This window comes from Protobothrops mucrosquamatus, unplaced genomic scaffold (assembly GCF_001527695.2).
Source record: "Protobothrops mucrosquamatus isolate PMUCROS unplaced genomic scaffold, P.Mucros_1.0 scaffold_135, whole genome shotgun sequence".
Classification (NCBI taxonomy): Eukaryota; Metazoa; Chordata; class Lepidosauria; order Squamata; family Viperidae; genus Protobothrops; species Protobothrops mucrosquamatus.
Genome location: NW_015386211.1, coordinates 1,051,498 through 1,077,128, shown reverse-complemented (window position 1 = coordinate 1,077,128; position 25,631 = coordinate 1,051,498).

Sequence of the window (25,631 nt, the reverse complement as noted above, 5' to 3'; positions counted from 1 at the left end):
TTGTTTTTCCATGGAGCTTTAGGCTTTTATTTTTTTTATGGCAAAGGCACTTCTGAGAAAAGCAAATATTTGTGAAGCGATTGTTCATTTAAGAGTTGCAGAGAAATAGTTCTTTTTTTAAAAAAAATGAGTGACAAAGGATTTAATGTCTATTTCTTTAGCATAGCATAGGGGCAATTACTGTATCTTAGTGCCATTGGGAAAAGAGATTTACAAATAAACATATATTCACTTTATGCATGACAACTCTATAAATATGGCCTTCCAGATTAATATGTCTGATAATATGCAGAAAAATGTCAAGTGATAAAGTTCTGGTATTAGGCCTGACAATGACGATATTGAAGTGGTAGATAGCCTCTACCTTTTAGGATCATCCATCAACAATAAAAGAACAAGCAGTCAAGAGTACACTCCAGATTTAAAGAACAAATTAACAATCGTGCTGTGTCAGTACATGGAAATTTGTCCCGTTTATAGCAAGTTTTTTTTATTATAGATTGTCTCTCCATGCTGCATTATTCTGTGGAGCATCGGTTTATTGAAAGAATAAATAAGCAAACAGATAAATACAAAATGCTAGCAGAAGTCAGGGATGATTTGATTTGCCAAAACTGTGAAGGATCTCGTGAAGCAGTACACAGATGCTGCATTATGCAGTGATAAATTCAGCCAATTGAGACTTTGGATGTTGTGGTTTTATAATATCCTCAGCACTTGACACTAAAGTGTATTACTATACTTATTATACAAAAAACTGTGCCTGGGGCATGGCATTTCAGGCCATCTCATTTATTTTGTTGTGTAGTGCCCTATCTGATGGGCTGACAGAAGTGTAAAAAGAGGTTTGCCATTTGTAAATTATTATAAATCAAACTCAGAGTGATGAGATACATACTATGTTAAGGCAAACAGCTTAATAAAATAGCATTGTGCTGGCTTCACACCATGCTAGGTCAGTAAGGTGCTGGTTATCACCTAAAGTAGGGTATGGCAAAGGACCTGGATATGTGAGGGATTCCGTGTCTCCAATCATTTCTGCTTGCTCAGAACATCCAGCAGAATCGGTGCCTTCCAGATACCCTGTATTAAACATTGTCATCTTGTGTGACCAAGGAAGTCTGCCTTCTCTGACATGGCTCCCACGCATCCAATTTTGGTCACCACATTACAAAAAAGATATTGAGACCTTGGAAAAAGTGCAAAGAAGAGCAACTAAGATGATCAAAGACCTGGAGACTAAAACATATGAAGAACAGTTGCAGGAATTGGGCATGGCTAGTCTAGAGAAAAGAAGGACTAGAGGTGATATGATAGCAGTATTCCAGTATTTGAGGGACTGCCACAAAGAAGAGGGAGTCAACTTATTTTTCAAAGCACCAGAGGGCAGGACAAGAAACAATGGTTGAAACTGATCAAAGAGAGAAGCAACCTGGAAGAAACTTTCTAACAGTGAGAACAATTAACCAGTGGAACATCTTCCCTTCAGAAATTGTAGGTGCTTCAATCACTGGAGGATTTTAAGAAAAGACTGGACAGCCACCTGTCTGAAATGGTATAGGGTCTCCTGTTTGAGCAGGACATTGGACTAGAAGACCTCCAAGGTCCCTTCCAGCTCCTTTCCGATTCTAATATTCTAAGCATTCCCAGCAAAGTTGTGGATGTTTCCATTCTCCAAGGGTTCAGGAAAGCCCTTAAGACCTAGTCAGTTTCCAAACCTGGGGTTTATATATTAATGTACTGTTAGCTTTCTGTTTTGCTTTGTTTGACTTGTCTTGTTTGACAAATCATTTTCTCTAGGCTGTCTGTATAGTTTTTTTATGGATTCTTTTTTGTATGCCATCCATAACCCATTGGAGTTAGGTGGCTATAAAAAATCTGAAAAAATAAATAAAGCATTCCATAGTGAATGAACCACATTGGCTAGTTTTAAAGGTTACACTATTAATCTACGATTAATATTTGTCAATGCATCATATTAAATCAGGTTTGCTTTAATCGTAGTTTGTTTAAGCCATAATTGGTGACTCTTCAAATAATGATGGCTCATGAGTGTTTGTTTAGAAACCACCGTTTAGAAACCAGACCACCACTGTGCTAAACAAAAATTCTGAAGCAGAACCTCATCATATAAGAAATGAAGTTGCTGGGGGACTAAGATAGCCTTGCTAGTAGTGAAAACAACATTGTTTCCTTTAAAGTACATTGAGAATTATCTATAGCTTAAAAAAATATCCATACTATGAAAACTGAGAAAGGAAACACACTGGGCTGATGCTAGGAACATAAGAAATTACCTTATGTTAAATAGAACTATTGGTCAATCTGTCCATCAAATTTGATTTTATCTATTTACACATGTCCCCCAGACTGATGTACTGTATCTCAGTTTCCAGGATTTCCAGTCAGGTGGGGGATGAGTCTGGATCGCTTTACCTTTGAAACCTCTAGATATAAGCACACCTGGGAATGTTGTTAGTTGTAATTCTTCATAGATGTGCTGGTTACACTGGGGTTTTTCATTTCCTGCAGAGCCTCTGAAGCATGTAACATTCCTACAGCTGAACCAAAGATGGTATTAAAGAAATTTATTGCCCTAGGCAATGCCACTTCCAAATTAACTTTCCCAAAGCTCTGGAAAAGTGAGTTTTGCACAAAGTCCATCGCTTTTTTGGCAGGTTGGAGGACAAATGGGAGAAAATTGTATTAGTGATATATCTATTTTTTTTTTGTGACAATGAAAGGTTAGAAAGCTTCAAAGGGTTGTTGCTGCTGTGGAATGTTCAGTGCTAAGTTTTTATCTGTTGACACAATGCTGGTCAAGGTGATGAACATTCCTGCAGGTGACTGACATTGATGAAGGTCCCTGGGGTCAATGCACAGGCATTCCAATTATGAGTTCCCATGAATAAATGTCCATGGGAGGGAGAGAAAAAAGTGAGCATATTTGTAACATTCCAAATGTTGCTGTACCTCAGGTTTCTCACTCCTCACCATGCTTTGTAGGAATGCTAGGAGGGATAGGTAACTAAATCACAAGATACACACAGGTTTGTGTGTGTGTGTGTGTGTGTGTGTGCGAGAGAGAGAGAGAGAGAGAGAGAGAGAGAGAGAGAGAGAGAGAGAGAGAGAGAGAGAGAGAGAGAGAGAGAATTAGAATTAGAATTTCATTTTTTAATGTGTGCTAGCGTGTTCACAGGAAAAAGTGACAATAAAGATTATCTTATCAGTATCTGTGTAGTATTTGGTAGAATCGATATTTCTTAATAATATAAATATGATTCTTCACTTCACATTGTCCTGTTGGCAGCTAATTATGTTACATCTTGTTCTCATACAATCAAAGGAAATACCAAACCATTAGGAAATCTGCTTTTTTTTTCTGGGCAGGGGTACTCAGATGGCTAGAATTCAGCGACCAACAAGAACTTTGGGTAATGATGTTAACAGAAGAGAAAGCTGCCACTGCCTTTCAAAAAAAAAAAATGGAAACCCAGTTGCACTTGAATTGAGTGTATTCATAAGACTACAGGTTAAAACCATACATTTCAGCATTCTTTTTATTTATTTATTTATTTATTTATTTATTTTTCCTTCCTTCCTTCCTTTTTTCTTTTCCTTCCTTCCTTCCTTCCTAATTTACTTACTTAGTTACTTACTTACTTAGTTACTTCAATTTCTATGGCTGTCCATCTCAGTCTATGACCCTGGGCAGGTTACAGTTCAAAATGTTGCTATCTCTGCTGATTCCATTACAGTTTTGAGCTCTATTGTAACAATGAAATTGCCTTCTGCTTCTAGGCCATTGTTCTCTGGTTCCCCAACTAAAACAAAAAAGCAGTTCTCCTGTTCCGCTGACTCCATATATAAAACTGTTTAGTAAATTATAGTTTTCTTTTCTACATGTAACAGTTTGGCAAGAAAAGTTTAACCAGCATGATGATACTGAAGGGAGTACCCTTTAATTTCAGACTGACATAAGTATTTAACATTTGACTTGATCCATATGATTTCTTTTTAAACAAATTATTTTTCTTTAACAGATCCTCATATGACTATTCTTGTTAATTATTTGGACATCTTGCCTCATTCGTGAATACCGTATCTCCAGATTTCAACCATGCCCCATGGAAAAAGTCAATGCATGCAATTACATGCAACACAGAAGTTTATACATGGTTCTTGTTCTGAAATTTGGGTCTGCAATTTTAACTTTATTTCTACTTTCCTGGCTATTGGTTTCCTATATTCTTCTCTTTACTTTCTACCTGCAAGGATCCATAGATTACAGCATTAATTTATTGCAAGATTGTTCTCCCCTTTCCAGGAGAGGCTGCAGCTTCCCCCCTATCAATCCAAGGCTGACAGAGTTTAAGGAAAGCTTTGGTCAGTCCAAGCTCCAGTCCCTTTATGTAACCAATGCATCATCCCTAAGCAAGAACATCACAGTCCAAGGACATAACAGCCGTGCTGGATCAGACTAAAGAGTTCTGAAACCCAGCACTCTATTCCCATTATGACAAACCAGAGATTTCTGGGAAGCCCATAAACAGAGCATGAAGACAACAGCATTCATTGAAGTTGGAGGATTTTTCCAAACATTGTTTAAAATGTAAGGAAAGAATTGTTGAGATGTAGACAGCTCTGTGTTTAGAATTCCAGTATTACCATTCCCTAATTGGGCAGCCTACACTGTTTTCATTGGGCTATTTATTTTTTGGGTGGAGGGGGATCCTTAAGAATATGTGTGTGTGTGTGTGTGTGTGTGTGTGTGTGTGTGTGTGTGTGTGTTTATCTGTCTAGGCCAGGGGTAGGCAACCTTGGCTCTTTTGTGACTCATGGACTTCAACTCCCAGAATTCCTGAGCCAGCATGGCTCAGCTTGGAGACCTCTCCCTTTCCCCTCAGCATGGCTGGCTCAGGAATTCTGGGAGTTGAAGTCCACGAGCCATAAAAGAGCCAAGGTTGCCTACCCCGGGTCTAGGCCATTGTTTTCAACCTTGGCAACTTTAAGATGTGTGACTTCAGCTCCCAAAATTCCTCAGCCAGCATGGAATTGAAGTCCACACATCTTAAAAGTTGCCAAGACTGAAAAACACTAGTCTAGCTTTTACCATTTTTTTTCAAGCCTGCTGATATTGCCTTTCTGTACGCATGTGTGTAATACATACACTGTGTATACAAAGGCTGCCATTGTCCAAAGAATCACACTCTGGGATCAAGGCATAATAAACTTGAATGAAGGAGACCCCCCTAAAAGAATCACATTGTTACAGTGTATTTGAAGGCCAGATTGTTGCTTTGCAAATTAGTTACATAAGAACATTTTCTCTCTTTAACGGAAAGCTAACTTTTCTTCAGTTAAAGCTGCCCTTAATAAGCTGTCCAAAGTTGTGAACATACATATGCAATTTTAACAATGCTCTTTATATGTTATTTATTTTGCCCCCATTTTTTCTCTCTCTGTGCACAGCTTAGAAAAGTAAGGGAAACATACACATGTCCCTAAATACTGAGCATTTGGCTATTTGATATCACTAAAAAAAATACTACAAAAGCCTGGTCAGAAACGCCAGCCATTAGTAAACAGTGTTTTTTAGAATGAATGAAAAGCCTTGAAGAGATAAAAAATCTGCAATACTAAACTGAAGATTTTTTTTAAAAAAAGTGGGGACAAAAGATGTCATAATTCTGTCTGCCACGCTATTTGGAACTTTGCTCTTCTCAGAAGTTAATTATTACACAAATGAGCTTTCCACAAAAACTCCTTTTCTTTGACATCAGATCCCTTCTGTCCACAGCCATGTTTTCTTTAGATATCTGAAATAAGAGTCACGTGGAAATGTTGAACCGACATGAATCAAATTCCCCTGGCTTCTCTACTCCCCAGACCTGCGTTAAAAGTTCCAGCATGTTTGAAGAGTTTCTATTATTCTCTGTATATTATTTTGGAGAAAGTAGAGTTGCTGGGTTATTTATTTATTTAATTATTATTTTTTGGTCCCATAAAATGTACACAAAGTTTTCCCATGGCCTGTTCCTGGCCAGCTCCTTACAGCACACGCTGGGCATTTTCAGCTGATGCTGGAATGCGGCATTTCCTTGACAACTATGAACCCCCAATTGAGGATGACCAACTGCTTTCCATTGTGCGGAGTTTGAGTGAAAGATGCTTTGTGAGATGATGTAATGCCCTGTATGCAAACTACACAAGGAGCTCAAACCGCATTTGGTAATTGTTCAGTGACTTCAAAAAAAAAAGGACCCCAGGAGGCCCACCAGAGAGCCACCTCCAGGGGCAAGGCAATCCTACCAAAGCAGAAAAAGTTTGCAAAGTTTGTGGGTATTTTATTTTTATTTATTTATTTATTGAATTTATATACCGCCCTATCTCCCTTACGGGACTCAGGGCGGTGAACAGGCGATAATAAAAACCATGATAAATATACGCAGATTTCTGTTAAAATCAAATTAAATAACAGGCCTGCTCTAAAAATACCCCATACAAAACCCCCACTAAAACATAATCAAACTACGCCAGGCCGGCCGCACGGAATAGATGGGCCTTCAGGGCTCGGTGAAAAAGGCCAGGGTATGCCTGACCCACATTCTGAAAGTGGTCCCTCATCACTGCACATTCTGGGTGGAGAAGATTTAGAACACTGGGAAAACTGTAAATTATTAGCAGTTCTGAGTTTTGTTGTGTTTGGGTTTGTGCTACTCTACCCACTTGCTTTTAGCATGGTAATAAATTGTGCTTTGTTGTGGCTCAACATCCTGTTTTGTCTGAATTATCTGTTTAATCATCTGTTAATCATTAAACTGCCCACAAATTCCAATAGGTGGTGCTATAGGCAACAGGTATTTCGAAGGCAGACTAAGAACAACAACAACCAAAAAAAAAGGATAGGGAGCCAGGCAGAGAAACAGAGAAAAAAAACGATGCCTATCCCAGACAGCAGAACGCCTGTGCCACGTGGTCTAAACTCTGGCCAGGTTCAAAGAGGTCTGTGCCCAGTGACTAGAGATGCCTCAAGCACACCCGAGGCAGCTAATGTTTTTCAAAGAGAGCTGAACTTACCAGCATTCCTCTTCATCCCTCACAGCAATTGCGGCTCCTTCACTTTCAGATCTGTCCCTGTAAAACATAAACACAGACTCTCATAATGTCTGGCTTTCTTTGCTTGCACTGCACTTCAAAAGAAACTTCACAGTCATAAAAGAAAAGCTAAGTGCCAAGGGATGGATGCATCGGGACAGCTGTGTAAAAGAAGAGGGCTAAAAAACAAGCCGAAGCCTGGCTCCCACACCAAGATTAAGCCAGGATAAAAGGGAGGGTGGAACCAGGGTAAAACTAAATTTTATTCAGCTTAGAACCATAGGGCTGGAAGGGACCTTGGAGGTCTTCTAGTCCAACCTACTTCCCAAGGCAGGAGTCCTTATACCAGGGGTAGGCAACCTTGGCTCTTTTATGATTCGTGGACTTCAACTCCCAGAATTCCTGAGCCAGCTAGGAATTCTGGGAGTTGAAGTCCACGAGTCATAAAAGAGCCAAAGTTGTCTACCCCTGCCTTATACCATCCTTGAACAATCTTGTCTTAAAAACTTTAAAATTCCAATCTAGGGAAGGCTCTTGGTAGTAGCACTAGAAGCCAAGGCTTTGGAGGAGGACAGGTGCGTCCCGAAATACAGGTGAACAGCGCTAAAATAAATGAAAGCTATTTGCTTGCATATCTGCAACTGAGCTTTGATCAAGGAAAATGGGAGCGTGCACCTTTAAATGTTACGCAGTGTTCAGAACTACCAACCTCTGGAAAGCTATTACTTCAGAAAGCAAGGCAGGCTAAAATGAATTTTTTTTTTCAGACACTGGAAGCATTTCACCCTGTGACTATCCACTGTATTTTGGAGTGACACAGATTAGATAGGATTCCACCACCCTGTTAGAATTAGAATCAGAATAGAGCTGGGAGGGACTTGGAGGTCGTCTAGTCCACCCCCCTGCTCAAGCAGGAGTCCCTATATCATTTCAGACAAGTGGCTATCCAATCTCTTCTTAAAAACCTCAAGCAATGAAGCAGCCCCAATGTCTGAAGGCAAGCTGTTCCACTGGTTAATTGTCCTCATTGTTAGGAAGTTTCTCTTTAATTCCAGGTTGCTTCTTTTCTTGATTAGTTTCCATCCATTGTTTCTTGTCCTGCCTTCAATTTATTCAATTTATTGGAAAATAAATTAACCCCCTCCTCCTTGTGGTAGCCTCTCAAATACTGGAATACTGCTATCATGTCCCTCCCCCCCAGTCCTTCTTTTCTTTAGACTAGCCATTCCCAAATCCTGCAACCGTTCTTCATATGTTTTAGTCTCCAGGCCTTTAATCGTCTTAGTTGCTTTAAAAGTTACTTTTAAACTTAAATTTAAAAGTTACTTTTAAATGAGGTCTCAGCTTTTACCCCTACAACAAATGGTCTCAGGAATGTCCACAAGGGGGTGGGGGGAAGCACTGAAATAGTGGGCGCGACTGGTTGATTGAAGCCTTTTAGCATGTACTGCAAGCATATAAAATGGGGTGGGGCTTCAATCACCCAGTTATTGGATACTGTTGATCTCTGTCTACCTGCTTATATTGTGACAAATGGAGTGCTTTTTTGGGGGGTCAAAGAAGAGTAGCATTTAGAAGACTTTTCTATCAGAGTTCTGAAGCTACAGTAAAATAGGAAGCTGTTCACCAATTGCTGGGATTGTTGAGAATTTTGGTTCCATCCCATCCCATCTGCTGGCCTCAAATTTAGATAAACTGCAATTCTATCTTGACGAATGGTGTTTTAGATAGAAGTTCTGAATACAGATGCCTATTTTATTTTATATGCATTTTTCCTTAAGACTATGTATGTACAGGCAAGGATAAGATGAGATGAGATGAGATGAGATGATGAGAGAAGAGAAGAGAAGAGAAGAGAAGAGAAGAGAAGAGAAGAGAAGAGAAGAGAAGAGAAGATAACCTTTATTGTCATTTTTTTACTATGGGCACAACGGCACACATCAAAAATGAAATTTAGTTGCCCGCTCTCAAAGTGAAACACATACATGACACACACCTAAACATACTATGAACAATATATGTATAGACCCACATCCCTACATATGCATAACAAATAAATATTAAATACTGTCCATCTTGAATATGTAACGGAAGGAGGAAGCTTGAGAGTTCACAAGGTTGATGCTATATGGAATGAAACTATGGCTGAATCTGGATGTTCTGCTATGGATACTATGAAGCCTCCTCCCAGAAGGTAACAAGGAAAACTGGTCGTGAAGAGGATGTGTAGTGTCCCAGATAATCTTACGGACAAGTATTATACTTGTTTCTTGAATAATTGTGTATTTTTTTTCCTTACTAGAAAAGAGAAGAAAAATCCACATTTACCACTACATTACACCCCATTCTTACCTCACAATTTTATCAATCCTGAACTCAGTCCTGACTTTTGTTTTAAACAGGGAAGAATTAAAAAAAATAGTTGCCCTTTATTCCTCCCCACAACTCTTCCAGAGTCATTCTGGAACTGGGTGGCACTTATACTGAATAAATTTAGCTCCTTTACAAACGTTGCCTTCCCCCAAAATCTTTTCATACATTGTCTTGCTCTTTAGGCTACTTTTAAGAAAACAGACTCAGAAAATGTGTCTATTATTATATAGAATGAAACAAAAAAGCAGCAGTAGAAGGGGAAAAAATCATTAATCGTTTAAAGGATTTTTTAAAAGATGCAGGGAGATGATGTAACGTTAGTTGCCTAACTGTGCTATGACTTGAATATCTGTTTGATATATTAGAGAATTAAAAGGATTAAGCTAACATTCCATTCAAAGTTGATGGGATTATTTATGTTGTAGTAAAGATAGTTTAAAAACACAGCCAGATTTTATTGCATGGGGCTACCTACACTTTTTTGAGGGAAAGTATGCGGATATGATATTTTTTACCCAGTTTTGGAGATGAAAAGCTGAAAGTCGATCCCCTGGAGACATTAGGTTTTAAAGCCACGTTCCTAATTTACAAGGCATTTAGTGATGCAGTCCACTTGTATTTTAAAATGATGGCCATCATTTCCCCCCACTTTATAAGCCAACATACGTAAAAATGTGTAGCTTAACAAGTGAGATAATCCTTTGAAACTCTTTAAAGAGCAAAGTGCAAAGAGTGACATGTCAACATTTTCAATCTGTCAACGGTAGGCTGGGAAAGGAAGATAGGGTGTGTCTTGTGTTTTAACAGCAGTTATAGAGTAAGAGAAAATCCAGGTAGAATTAGGTCTTTTGAAGGACTCCACTCTCCATTTATTTCCCCAGATTTTGTGTTTTGATGTGCACTAGATTTTTTATGTAACCTGTGAAATATTAATAAGAGCCTTCCATGTTCGAATAATAGAAATAACATCAATGGCAATGATCCAGGAAGCCACAGAGCACATCCACATGATCTTGGATGCTTGAAGATTAATCTCAAGTGATCAGAGACAGCCTATTTTTCGGATACTCCCAAAATGTCCTGGAACTTGGACTTTTTGCATTACGTTAGACAGAAAAACATATTAGTGAAAAATCAAGAAAAAACTCATGTCCCAAGTATATCATTGGCATGACTCCCAGAAATTTCAGCTACTCCTATTCAAAGAAAAAGACTCAAGTATACTAAAGTGCAAGAACTTAGCAGTATAAACCAAGGAGAATCTTGATAACATGTCGAGTGCTCTCGGATAATCTGTCACAGATGACATGGCCAGTCACAGAACCCCTTTTTGATTGTCCTATTTATCTATTTCAGGGGAAATGGAAATGTAATTTCTGCCTTTGTTCAGTAATTACTCAAATTCATTTTGGCCCACAACAAATCTTCCAGAGATATTAGGAAATAGTTTTGAGTGCTGGGGAAATTTGATAGTTCCCAAGAAGAACCTTTTGTAGATGAGTTTTATGCAGGGAACAAAATGTATAATTAAAACAAAACCCTTCAGGCAATAATTCCTGGAAGAATCTCTGTACATCATGATGTGTTTTTCTTCTACTACCTTTCTTGGCCTGACATCTTCCTTTGCTTGTGCAGCCCCTGCTGTTCTTCAGGAATGCTGTTTGCCTCCAGGGCAACATCTGAAAAAGCCTGGGACCAAAGAAGGGGTCGCATCTCACTTAGGCTTGCAGAGAAATTAAGAGGAATTTACAAAGGACAGTTTCAATGAGGACAATTGCTTCCAATTGTTTTTGTTTCAGGGCTTCGGCCCTGCAGAGCTGCTTTGAGTCACGTCTGCTTCTTCTCAATCCCTTATTCAAGTTCCTTCTTTTCTTTTTAAGGAGGGAAGAAGGGAGGAGGCAAGATTATAGTTTCCAGACTGTACCTGCCAGATCCTCCATTCTGGGTGGATCTGGGAAATACCGAGACGTAAATCAAAATAAGCACTTCAGGAGGAGGGGGGAAAAAATCAAGGACAAAAAATGAACATGCTTTCAGGAAAATGCATCAGGAATGAACCACTACTAATCCCCCTGTAATAAAATGTGTGTATCGTTTAACTTCTGGAATTTTAGCCATGTGGAACCCTGCTTGCTCAAGAAAAAAGACAATGGTTAATACACACACACACAAAGACAAATCCAAATTTGTTGGCATTAAAACCAGGTGAAACTGGAACTCAGTCTCACTTCCAAAATGTAATCATTGCTCAAGATTCCGAATTCCAAGCAGGTCCCTGTTTCATTAGAAACCAATCATTATCTCCAGCAGAAAACGTGTGGCTATGCCAGTTAAATATATTTGCACATGTGTTTTCAACTAAAAAAACATCTGGGTGGCCACAAAGAAGGTGCAAAAGTTCAGGTCTGAAAACCCAAAGCTACAATCTTATTGATTGTAGTAAGAAAGTCTGGGTCTGGTCAATCTCTGGAAAGGAAATTGTTGGGGATTTTCATGCAGGCTTGAATGAAACTAACTATAATGAAAGAAATAGGGATTGAGAAAAGAAGAACTGCACAAGAGAAGATTTAAATAGAATAAACTATTACTGGTGAAGGATTGTACTTTATTAACCAAGCGCAATCTTCTCTAACTTGAAACTGTCCAGAAATATCAGACTAGAACCTGCCATTATTTTGGAAATGAAATGAAGCCCAACACAGCTGGTGGTTTACTTTAAATAATTTTTAACACAATTTTATGGTACTTGTTCCAGAACTCACATAAAACTGTAGTAAAATCAATTTTATTTTAATCATTTCTATGGAAACTGCAGTTTTAGATGACCATTGATGGGATCATCCTCTCTGTTGAAAATTTTTGGGTAAATCATAATGAACTAAACAGATATTATAAAAAGGAGATAATTATAAGCCATTGCATTTTTTTTTTATTATGCTGGTCAGTTTTATCTGGCAGTTCTTCAATGGTTTCAATAGTTTTGATATTTTTCTAGCAGTTTTATCATGCTTGGAATGGTTCTTCTTAAAAGGGAGCTTATGAGAGGGGGGGGGAGAGGGAGGGAGGGAGGGAGGGAGAGAGAGAGAGAGAGGAATTTGGCACAGATTGCTTCACTTCCTCATCAGCACAACTGTTCCTAAGCCAAGTATTGGATAGTTTGTTTAAGAATTGGATAATTAGGTGATCATAAACAATTTTGTTTTGTACTAAATAATTTACATTTGCATGAAGTTATTTTAATGCAGGCAATCTAGACTAAAGAGTATAAACTTTCTGACTCAAACGCCACAAGCAGAGTGCAATTTGGCATATTTATTCATAACTAAAGATCATGTGTGCTCCTAACACCTGCTTCCAATGACCCAGATAATTGCTTGAATTGTGGGGTTTAGACTAATGCTGTTGCTGTAAGTGGTAGCATGAATTATGCCAGCAGACCCAGGAGGAATTCCCTATAAGCCTTTTTTTTTAATGATTTTAAAAGAACCTTAGCATAATTTCATGCCTTAGGAGTTCCTGTCATAGGAAACATGCACACAAATGCTTCTAATTGGTTTCTGCAGGCTTCTTAGAATCTATGTGGTTCATAGAATCAGAAAAAAAGTACTTTTTATATCATCTCCACAATGAAAAAAAATATATTTTAGATAATCCTTCATTTTTCACTGTGCCCACCTGATGGTTTGGAATACAAATAGAATCATCCCCAACCAGCACAGAAATGGGATGATGAGAACTGTAGTTCACCACATGTGGAAGGTACCAGGTTGAAAAAGTTGTTTTATTTCAATGTGGTTAATTTGTTCCTTTTTGTATAGATGATCTTATTTGTTTGTTTGATTAATTGATTGATGTGCTGCTGTTAACAGGTAACGTGTAGTGATAGATGATATCTTGGGGACTGTACAATCAATTTTTAATTCATTATTTACTTTTCTGCTCAATATTTTATCCCAATTTACTTCTAGAAACAATCCAAAATTTCTGGTAAAAAAAAAAGAGAGAAGAATGATGGACTAACACTGAACCAGCCATGAACAATCATTGGTATTCTTTTGTCCCAGCTGACTGTTGTTTCTTAGCTATCAAGTAGCTGAACAAAAATGCTATTTAAATGTTATTGTCTGAAACTGTGAATACTACTTCTAGCCCAATGTTCTTGTGTGCACTAATTCTAGATGGTGACATAGATCATATAATTTATGTCAAAAATGCACCTAGCCAACCCTGATGAATTTGGAGGCCCTCTTCCAACTTTGCTAAAAAGTCCCACCCTTGATGGCACCTATATTTCCAATATGACAATATATGTCTATACATCCTTTCTCACAAATCCAGGTAGCAGAATCTTTTTATATATATAAATATTTTATTAATTTTCTAATTTTACAATCATGAGTACCTAAACGTGTTGTCTGGGTCCATTGGTAATTCAGTGGTGCATATTAACTTTCTCAGCTTAGTTCCAATACTACACCATCTAGTACTTCCTTGGTCCTCTCTTCTTTCGGTGGTATGCATTTTTTCACACTGGGCAAATACAATTCTTGTTACTGTTAATACATATACAATTAAATATAGACATCTTCATCACATTTTTCTGATATTATACATAATATTGATAGCATCAGTTTATATCTTTTCTAGCCAGAACATATCTCAATTGTATTTGTACTTAAAATTCATTTGTTCAATCAATATCCTGTTTTTCCTGCTTATTTAAAATTTTAAAATTTTAATTTCCCATCAAAATATCTCTATCGCTTATAATTTTCTCATAATAAATTATATTAGGTAACCAAAAGCTTTCCTTATTCAAACCCTTTTAAAATTTTCATATTTCCCATCTCATAACAAAGTATAATATTCTAGTTACCAATCCTATCCTTCTAAATATAATAATACTTTTATTTCTAACAGTTATCTATTTTCTTAACCATATCCAAACATCTTTTCTTCAGTCCTACTTTAGCTTTCTTTCTTTGCCAAATAAGTTTCCAAGTCAGTGCATTTGAATCATCAAGTAATTCTTCCTCTGTTTTTGTATATATTGTTTGGAATGAGGAAGAGAATTTGATTGAAGTATTTTTGGAAGAACGCTTAACCCATTATATTCATTAAACAGCCTCTGTCCTTCTCCTTCAGTTTTTCTTTTTATTTCTTGTTTGTCAATATTCAGCATTTCTCCTAACAGCTTTATCATCCGTTCCATCAGCTCTTCTGTTCTTTTATCTCATTTGCATTATTTTTAGTCTCATAATGAAATAAAACACTTGTCTCTTGGATTGATTTTAACATAGAAAGAATTTCTTTCTGAGATTCATTAACATTTTCTTGCTAGTATATCAAGCTGGGGTGCTTCGGAGACAAGTGTTAAAGATTTTTTTTTACCATTTGCGGCTAAGTATGGAACACCCATTTTGTTTTTGTATGTAGTCTTTATAGTCCAATAGGGTCCCCAATACAGATAAGAAGCCCCAGAGTTTTTTTTCTCTTTTCCCAGCTGCAGTCTGTAAGTTTCCAGGAACAACAAAGAGTCTTATTTAAGTCTGGGTTTCAAGCCAAGTTTCCTTTAAGCATAATAAATTGTAGTGCCATGATTCGCCACTAGATTTCATTGACACTGTCTTCCAGCTTTCCAAATCCAAGCCTATTTTACAGACTTTCAAATATCTTTTCTAAAAAAAGTCTCAAAGGTACTTTTAGTCCCCAAATTTCAAAGCTATATATCTGTATTAATTCCAAATTGATCTTGTAGTTTTCTCTATTTTCCCTCAAAGCAATTAATTCACCGCTTTTCTTTCCCTGAGGGAGCGAGTCAAAAACTTCCCTTCCCTCTCTCATCAGGAAGGATTCTTTGCTTTGGGCATTCTTTTTTCCAGGAAAGGAGTATTAAGATCATAAAAAGAGGATAAAGTGTCACCCAGTTCCATCCACATTGTTCAAAAATTGCTAGTTAGTGCTTATCTTCGGTTGTCAGCAGCTTCTGAATGGCCACACAAATGTAACCAGTCTTTCCCCCACGGTTTGGAGAGCTTCCTTCAATCCAGCGGAAGGGCCACCGCCCCTTCACAATGAACAAGGGTCCCCTCCTTTGTCACCTCTCCGGGGCGACTTTTGGCCCTTTTTAGGGTCCCCAGGAAGGAGAAATCAAATGTGGAAGACAGAGCCCCTTCTTCCTGCATCTGTCATGATGCAACATCTAATGGAAAGTTCAGGTAGCAGAATCTTAGCATCTTAGCAGAGCTATATCTAAAATTGTGGAGCTTCTTTGTCACACAGGTACATAAGCATCTGCTTGGAAATGGTTTCTTCTGCAATATTGCTGGCTATGAATGATATTATAGGGTGTACATTTAGAGCCTTTCCCTAATTGCTGAGATACTGTGGAATCCACTCAACAAAAATCTGTTTTAACAGAATTGCTATCCCATACCAATTTCTATCTTGACTGTATTCTCAATCATGATCAGCCACGTGACTATGAACTCCCCCCAAGGGTAACATATGATAAGGCTTAAACAATTTTACATACCTTGAGGGTGTCCTTGGACAGCACTAGAAGAAGGGGAAAACTGCTAGTTTAACAATAGTACAGCTAAAAGATGATTAATCATAGATGGGATGAGATGGAATAAATGCTTTAGAAATGGTATTGTTGTTCTGGTAATTCAAGCCATACTATTGTCAAAATTAATAATAGACAGAAAAAGCATGAATCAAGCAACCCCTATGGTTCATAATTATAAAAATATAAATATAGCTATAGTGATAACATTAATGGACATCTTTGTGCTTTTTTGGTAATATCTTCAGGGTTGATCTTTTTCAAGCTCTGATGGTTTTAGTTAACATGGTGCCTGGGATACCTCTGCAGGCTTATTCAATTGCATTATTTTAAAAAACATTTTCCAAGTAAGCTTCATTCTTTTAGTTTCACAGTAGTACAGAATAACACTAAGATGCAGAATTATAGATTACTTAACATGTCTTCAGCTATCCAGAGTGATTAAGTCAAACTATATGTAAAGTTAAAAATTTCTTGAATTTTTATAAATGGTAAGTTATTCTTGATTCTAAATCTGGAGCTAGATACAAAAAAAAATTAGAATCAAATTATTTTCAATTTATCGATCAAAACTAAGTCCTATGGGTATTTGTGGATTGGTTAATTAAGAAGAACATGATGGATCTTGGCTGAAAATCTATTCATATTTGGAAGCTGGATCACAAGCAACTTATTCACCTCTGTTACTGAGTTCACCCAACATACTAAACTCTAAAACATGTGATAAATTACCACTGATACAGTCATAGAATATTAATAGTTCTCAACTTAACAGCCATTTGTTTAGTGATTGTTCGAAGTTACAGTGGCACTAAAAAAAGTGATTTATGACAGGCCCTCACACAACTATTGCAGTATCCCTATGGACACTTGATCAAAATTTGGGAATTTGGCAACTGGCATGCATTTAGGTGCAATGTCCCATGGTCATGTGATCACTATTTACAACCTTCCCAGCTGGCTTTTGACAGGCAAAGTCAATGGGGGAAGCTGGATTCACTTAACAACCATGTAGGTCACTTAACAACTGCAGTGATTCACTTAACAGCCATGGTAAATAAGGCCATAAAATTGAGCATGACTCAATTAACAATCATTTTGCTTAGCAAGGGAAATTCTGGTCCCAATTGTGGTTAAATCGAGGACTATCTGCATAAGTCTAAATAAAGCATATTGTCTCATGATGTAATGCAGACATGTCAAACTTGCGACGTCACGTGACGTCGCGCAATGTATCGGGACGGTTTTGCCATTGCAGGCAATAGGGTGGGCGCAGCTTCTGGATGATGCCTCTGGCCCACGGGCCGGCAGTTTGACACCCCTGATGTAATGACCTGATTCACACAGCATATACTACAGTAGTGGCTATGTTGCCAAACCATGTATCATTTTAGCCTAATTTAGTGTGTTGGGTGAACCCAGGTGAGTTGCAGTTAAATCTGGTTCTAATCCATTAGACTAAATGGATGTTGAGGATTTGGCATACTGTAGTATATCTTATTAAATGGAAGCTGTTAATTCTGGGTATTCCTTTTCAATCTAGAAAAATCTCTCAACCAAGTGTGGACCTAACTAAAATTAGGTTTCACAATGAAATTCTCAAGAGAGTTAGCTTGTGTTTTCAGTGCAACCATATCAAAATAATTATCCCAAAACACCTGAAAATTATTTTCTAATTCTAGATACCAACAAGCTGTGTAATATTTAAAGAAAAGAAAATAACACTTCAGGGAGGAAATGGTGTTTAGCATAATATATCGGAAGCTAATTAAGTGTAATTCCATTCCCTACACGATGCTCATAGAAAAAATAATACGAAAATTATTCTGTGTTTTGTCCTTTGAATTATTTTATGCTTATGGATGCCTTCTACATATTCTTCCATTGATATGTATTTACTAAATGTATGGAGGCTAAATACCCCAGATTTCTAACTTCTGAGTCATTCACTTGTGCTGAAACAGGTTAGAGCATTTAAAAGTCGTGAAAACTTCTATTGTTCTTACAGATTAAGTATTAGCTCTAGCAGTGGATCAGGGATTATAGTTAAAAGACTAGTATATTCTCTGTGCAAAGGGAAGTTCTTCTCACTAGTACTATATCCATGTTTCAAATGATAATTCTTTACCTAATTCTTTAATAAGGCTTACTCCCTAGTAAACAATTATACCCTTAAACAATTATTTAGCCCTGATATTAATCTCTTTATGATTAAGGGATGAGACCAATAGTCAACATTGTGAAGAAGGCCAGAAACCCCTTTATAGCAAGGAAGGCTATAGTCAGAGGAGGTGAGGGGCAGGAATTGCATGACCAACAAGCAGGCGGGAATACGTGGAACAACTTTACACAAATGGAAAAACAAGGCCAAGTTGTAAGATGAAAAGCAGACCTACCAGAAATAGATCCAGATCCTTCCTGGAGAAGGAAGTAGTGTGGGCACTCAACCAGTTACCTAACCGCAAAGCCCCTGGAGTTTTCTGGAATTCCAGCAGAGCTGCGGAGACCGCTGCCAACAAAAGCACTGACAAGCACTATGCCAAAATGTATGGAAGTCTGGTCAGTGGCCAGAAGAATGGAAAAGGTCAATATTTATCCCAATACCGAAGAAAGGTGATATAAAAGACTATTCCAACCACTGAACCATAGCTTTGATACCACACATGAGTAAAATTATCTTGAAAGTAATCCAGCAACATTTGAATCCAATTGCCAAACGAGAGCAGGATTTCATAAAGGAAGAGGAACACGTGATCATATTGCCGATCTATGTTGGATGATGGAAAAAGCAAAGGAATACCCAAAAGTCCTTTACGTGTGATTCATTGACTGCACAAATGCCTTTGACTGTGTTGACCATGACAAGCTCTGGAACTGCCACAAAGAACTGGGAATATCACCACACCGTATCCAGCTCATTCAGTACTCTGATCAAGCAGCCACTGTAAGAATGGAATATGGAGACACAAAATGGTTCAGAATTTGAAAAGGCACTTGGCAAGCTTGCATCCTGTTACTTATACTATTCAACATGAATACAGAAATAGTTAAGAGAAATGTACATTTGGAGGAATCTACCATTGGGGTTAAAACCGGCGGTAGGAATATCAACAACCTCCGATACGCAGATGATATGACATTGCTTGCAAAAAGCAACGAAGATATGGAGTGACTAATTTCAGAGTCAAAAATGAAAGCGAGAAGTTTGGTCTGCACCTTAACATCAAGAAAACAAAAATACCACTCAAAGCCAAGATCACCAAACAAAGGCTATCATACTTTGGTCGTGTCAAGTGAGTGGACTCACTTTAAAAGTCCATCATGCTGGGAGTGATCAGTGGAAAAAGAATGGGCCACCCTAGTACTCGTTGGCTGGACATATAAAGGATGACACCGGGATGACCATGGCAGATCTGAAGGAGGCGGTGTGAGACAGAGGGGCATGGAGAGTGCTGATCCATAGAGTGACCAAAGGTTGGACACAACTGAATGGCTGATGATGATGACGAGTCAAGATTTCTCTTAAATTAGCTTCTAGAGAAATAGCCATGTCACAATAATGAAAAGACTTACAATAAATGTATTATTGCATTATCTTTTTTTCTATCACTAACAATTAACTGTTATGTGAAAAAGTACTTCCTAACTGCTGGATTCACACATTATGCAAAGCCATAATCTATCCTGAACTTAAAATATTATGTGAATACAGCCATCAGGGCTTGCGAATCATTATTTATGGTATATCACATGTGAATCCTGCCAACTATGGTCCATGGCTAAATAAGCCATGACTTAAATTAATGTACAAGCCAAGTTTTTCTCTATTTTTCTATTTGGCTTCACTGGCTATTCCTGAATTCTACTGTTTTGGCAGAGTAAGAAAAATTTCTCCTAGCCACTTTATCTAGAGCAGGGATATACTCTCTGAACGCAGGCAAACAATCAAGCAGAAAACAATACCCTAATCAAGGAACTACCAAGGAGAAACTCCCACCAATGCCTACACTGGCAGGGCAAGCTACCATATAGAAAGAGAGAGCAAACCCAACACTCACTCGCACTGATGGTATTACCCAGTTGGGTAATGAAACACATGCAGGCAAACAACCAAACCCAGAGAGCACCAAGGACTCCAAACCAAGCAATCTTTTTCAACTTCCTATAGTTAATCCCCTACTGTTAATCTTTATTGCAATGTGTAACTAGCTAAGAATGCAGAGGACCGAATACCAAGTGTGATTCCTATGTAATGTGTGCATACATTCAAGGGAAACTGGTATCATTGTGTAAATGATATTTCCTCATCAGCAGAAGAATTAAATTAATTACAATTTTTTTCTGATTAAGCTGAGAGGAAATGTGGGCATTTTCATAATGGCCTCTACTTAAAGAACACTTCTGGTAATGACACCTTCCAACATTTGTTGACAACAGTTGAAGAAATTTGGAGCTGAAGCTGAAGGAAAACATGGACTCCATTCTAAAGCCTAATACACAGCAGTCCTAGATACAGAACGTGGACCATTTTTCTTTCCCAAGGTTTGATAAAAACTAAAGCATGTGATTTTTTTTAATAATCCCATTTGCATATCGATTACATGCTTTGATTGATGGCACCCATAAATGGGAAATGTGAAGCAAATGCCCAAGAGCTATCAATTTTAAATAGGTGAGTAGAATGCACATATTAGAGCCTGTCAACTTGGCGGCTGGGTCACCAAGTCTGCTAGTTGGGGATCGATTTATGTTGTCCATTTCATCAGACTCATGGAGCTGAGGAATTTGTCGGGACTGGTACCTGTCCTATGAATTCCATCATTCTGTGGTTCTGGAGTTATGTATCACCATCTCTCAGAAAACTGGTGAGGAGAAGCTCCGGTCTTGGAACTGGTTTTGGTTAATGTTGAGGGATGTTTGCTGACCGTCATGTGATCACTCTTGGGTGAGAAATAGGGGGAAGATGCAGCCTAGAACTGAAGAGTTTTGTTTTGTTCCCCTCTGGTTACAGGGGTGGTGACAGGGGTGGTGGTAGAATGGAATGTTTTATTTTGATGAGTGTGTATATGTCTGTGATATAGAGTGCAAATTACTAGTTAGATCAAGGAGCATTGAGTGCTAAACAGAACCATCACTGACACCTGACTGGTTAGCTGGTTGAATCAGTGTCATTTGGTGTAAGAATGGGCCCTCTTGTAGAATAGAGGGCAGGAATTGGAGAAGGGAGGGGTGCTTTTAAGGAAGAAAGGGCAGGTGGCAATATCATGATAGTGATGGGCAAAGGAAGATAGGGAGGGAGCTAAGGAAAGGTTGCACATTAAACCCAGCATCCTTCTGGACCAGCTGAAGATCTAGGAGTGAGAGGCACGCTATTGTAAGGTTCTTGTTTCTCAATGGCTGTCATGGGGGACAGAGTTCTGGGCCTTGATCTCTGCTTTGCAGGACACTTCAAGACTTTATGCTCTCCTCTCTTTAGCATCTGCATGAAGCTGCTGGGTGATGTCATGAATCGATATGGGATAAGGTATCCTCAGTGTATTGATGATATCAAAACTAAGTATCTCTGCCACAAAGTGGTCAGATGATAGTATAGATTCTTTTGCAGTTCCTGGAGATTGTAGAGCTCTGGATAGGAAAGAAACAGATTTGGTCTTGCCCCAATCTGGCCAAGACCAAATACTGTAGGCTTTGGAACCTCCCTGTATTTGTACAATTTGTACAATTCTGAGTACGGTTACAATTTCTCAAATAAGAGGTCTTGGGAATCTTCTTGGACTTGCAGGTCTTGCTCAAAGAGCAGTGGCAGCTGCAGTCAAGAAGGCTTTTGCACACATCCATTTTGTGGTACCAACTGTGCCTATTTCTAAACCAGGAGGCCCTGCTGACGGTCACCCATGCCTTACTCGCCTCGCATTTGGACTACTGCAATGAACCTTACACAGTGCTACCCTTGAGGAGTATTCAGAAGCTTCAGCCCATCTAGAATGATGGTGATCTATTTGGGTGCCCCACAGCTTATCTATGCAATGCTACTGCTTCCCAAGCTGCACTGCCTCCCCATAAGCTTCCAACTGCAGTTGAAGTTACTGAATATAACCCATAGTTCATAGTGCCAGAACAGTCACTTGTGTGGCTATTTTCAATTGTTTCTACCCATCCCACCATATCCGACTAAATGGTAATGTTCCACACCCCCTCTATAAGATGCTATCTAATGAGATCACAAGATGTGCCTTCTCTATCCCAGACCCTGCTTTATGTCCTCCATGATCTAGATCAGCGGTTCTCAACCTATGGGTCGCGACCCCATTTGGGGTCGATCGACCATTTCACAGGGGTCGCCAAGCAAGGCTGTCCGCCATTTTTCCCCCCTTTTCCGGTGGGTGCCTTACCTCCCTTGAGCTGGGCCAGCTGGTGGTCGGCCTGCTCCGTCTCTGCCGCTTGCCAGCTACGCCTCGGCCGGTGCAGGGGGCGGAACCACTCATGTGCGGCGCTCCCGGGCAGGGAAAGTCCTCAACTTACGACCGGTTGGGTAGTCCTCAACTTACGACCAGTTTAGTCCTCGACTTACGACTGGTTGGGGGTTGCGGCATTAAAAAGGTTGAGAACCACTGATCTAGATGGCACCAACCCTATTGGGCCTTTCCCAAAGTTTTAAAGACCTGGCTATTCCCCTATAAAGGTAGTCCTCGACTTAACGACCACAATTGAGCCCAAACTTTCTGTAGTTAAGTGAGACATCTGTTAAGTGAGTTTTGCCCCATTTTACAACTTGTATTGCCAGAGTTGCTAAGTGAATTGCTGCAGCTGATAAATTAGCAACCCGGTTGTCAGGTGAATTTGGCTTCCCCATTGACTTGGCTTGTCAGATCGCAAAAGGTGATCAAATGGCCACGGGACGCAGCAACAATCATAAATATGAACCAGTTGCCAAGCCTCTGAATGTTGATCACATGATCATGGGGATGCTGCAAAGGTTTAACTGTGAAAAATGGTCATAAATCACATTTTTCAGTGCTGTTGTAACTTTGAACGGTCACTAAATGCACTGTTGTAAGTGGAGGACAGATTTTTAGTGAGCTTAGTCTACATGATGGGCATGTTTTGGCGGGGCCTTAGTCAATCGTTGGTGACAAAGCATTACATTAGTTTTTATTATTTTATTTATGTTATTGTTCTTTTAAATTGTTGCTAGCATCAAGTTGGGTGGCTTTTAAATAAACAAACAAACTCTCCACCCAGCAAGTAACAATTAACTTTCATGAAATCTGTAACCCAGTGTTTGTCAAGCCAACAGCTGCTTTCCCCAGCACCACATTTTTCATTGTCTTAAATTAAAAGCTACCTGGCTTTTCTCTTCTTGCCCTCCTACCCCGTTTTTGTATTGGCTGGTGACCATGGCCTCGCCTCCTTTTTTTTCTTCTTCTTTTTTTTTTTGCCACACAAATAAATCCATGTATGAGTTGACTCATGAATCACCTGCTCCAATAATGAAGTCTGAATCACCGGACTAAGGACTAAAACCTTACTGCAAGGCACTAGTCCTCAGCAAACGTCTCCAGCTGACCTCCACACACCTCCTCTACCTCCTTGGAAGAGTGACCCGCTACGAAGCCCTTGAAAGTGGGAAAGGGGCTGTTTCTGGACTCGGCTCCAGTTCCACATTGCTGGTTTCTGGGTGAGTTTCCCAGGATCCGGAGCACCGACCTGAACTGTAACTATAGTAGCTGCGCGATCTCTGGGGTGGACGATCCCCCACCCCACACACCCATTCACCCCAAAGGGGGGGATGTCTGCCGCTGTTCGCGAGGGGGCCTCGGGGAAGCGGGGCCACTGGGCTTTCCCGGGGTGACTCCGTCTTTGGGGCCCCGCCTCTCCACGTGGGGCTCCTTTGAGAAAGCCACAAAGCCGCCCTCTCGGCTGTTTACAAGGCGTCCGCTTTGGAAGGCGCCACCGAGCGAGGGCGGGGGGGGGGAATGGCCGGAGCAGCGCCGCGATTGGTGGCTGATTCGCCAAGGCCGAGGGCTTGACCCGCCCGGCTCACCCTTAATCCCAAAGGGCCAGCTGGAAGGGCGCCTCCCGATGCTGGATTTCCGCCCTCCGCGGGTCCCCCCGGCTCCCCCCTCTTTGTGAGGGGTCGATGGTACCTCGCCATTTAAGAGGATCAGGTTGACTCCTGAGTTTTTTTGGAGGAAGGGGGGGGGAAGCGCCGAGATTAGATGCGCCCGAGAAACAGGAGCTTGTCCGAGTCAAATTAATACATTCGCGCCCCCCCCCCCTTCATCGGATACTCGCTGCTCCGCACGCAGGACTTGGCTGTAAGTACTAGCTACTCTGGATTCCCACCCACCCCTCTCCCGTCTATTTTATACGCGTGTAGACTCAACGCACGCGCGCGACGTTTAATCCACGTTTCACACGATCGGCACCGTTTCCTTTTCGGGCACGCTTTGGTAAAAACCTTCCGATTCGCACGAAGCTTAAAAGTCTTTGTTGGCTGCTTTTCTCCTAGACTGTTGTTGTTGTTGTTGTTGTTAGACGTGCTCGGCGGCGCGAACGTTTTCGAGTCGCGTGCCAAGCAACAGGTTTAAGCAGGCATCGGCTTCGGAGAAAGTCTTGAAATGTTCATTTCTTGGGGATAAAGCTTTCCTGAAGAATGCTTCCAAAAATAAATAAATGTGTAGGTAGCCTAGCTCTGCATAAAAACGGTAACGTTTGTCTAATTTAGCTTCTAGGTTTTGATCTACAGTAGTTTCTAGAGTAAGGGTTGGAAATAAAGTTACAATAGAAGAAACAATATAATTCTAAATTCCATTGCTGTAGCCTTGAAAAGATAAACAAGTTTAGAATTACGCAAACGCTCAGATGAATGCCTGAAAAACTTCAGAGGTTCTCCACTTTTAATTTTCCTGCACTACCCCACCCCACTGGGGTTTCCCCCCGAGTTTTTTATGCTCAGGAGTATCACTAGTATTAGACAACTACATTAAGACATGCATTAGAGTATTTAGAGGCAGCACAGTATTTTAGTTTGAAATACTTATATATATAAAACCAAATGTAGGATGTATGTATAGAATATTCATCTAACAGATTTATCAGACAACTGAATTTTGGAATTGGTTCGTTTAAATTTAAAGATGAGTGTTTCAGCTGAGAAGGTAAAAATTTCTGTACTCATTCAATTAAAATTATGTGCTTAGGGCTGCTTCAGACACTTTTACCTACAAGGAGCGAACTAGGGACATTGTCATCTGGAAATATCATGTGTGCATATTTTCTGAAGTTAGTCATTTTCCTCCCAACTACCCACATACCAAATAAGCAACGTTGTCTCCTTTAAGAATTAAAGGAAATAGAGATTTAACCCAACTATTTGTCTTGTGAACACGGTAGTCACCTGCCTGTGAGTTGGGCGGCTATCTAAATTTGTTTAATAAAATAAATACATACTTGGATAAATGATTAATCTTGCTTTCACAAGACTCCTTTAAAGTACATAGAATCCCACACTTAATGATTCAATGGGCAATGGATGTGGTTAAATCTCACGGCAGATTGATAATACCTTCACAGGTAATAATAATAATAA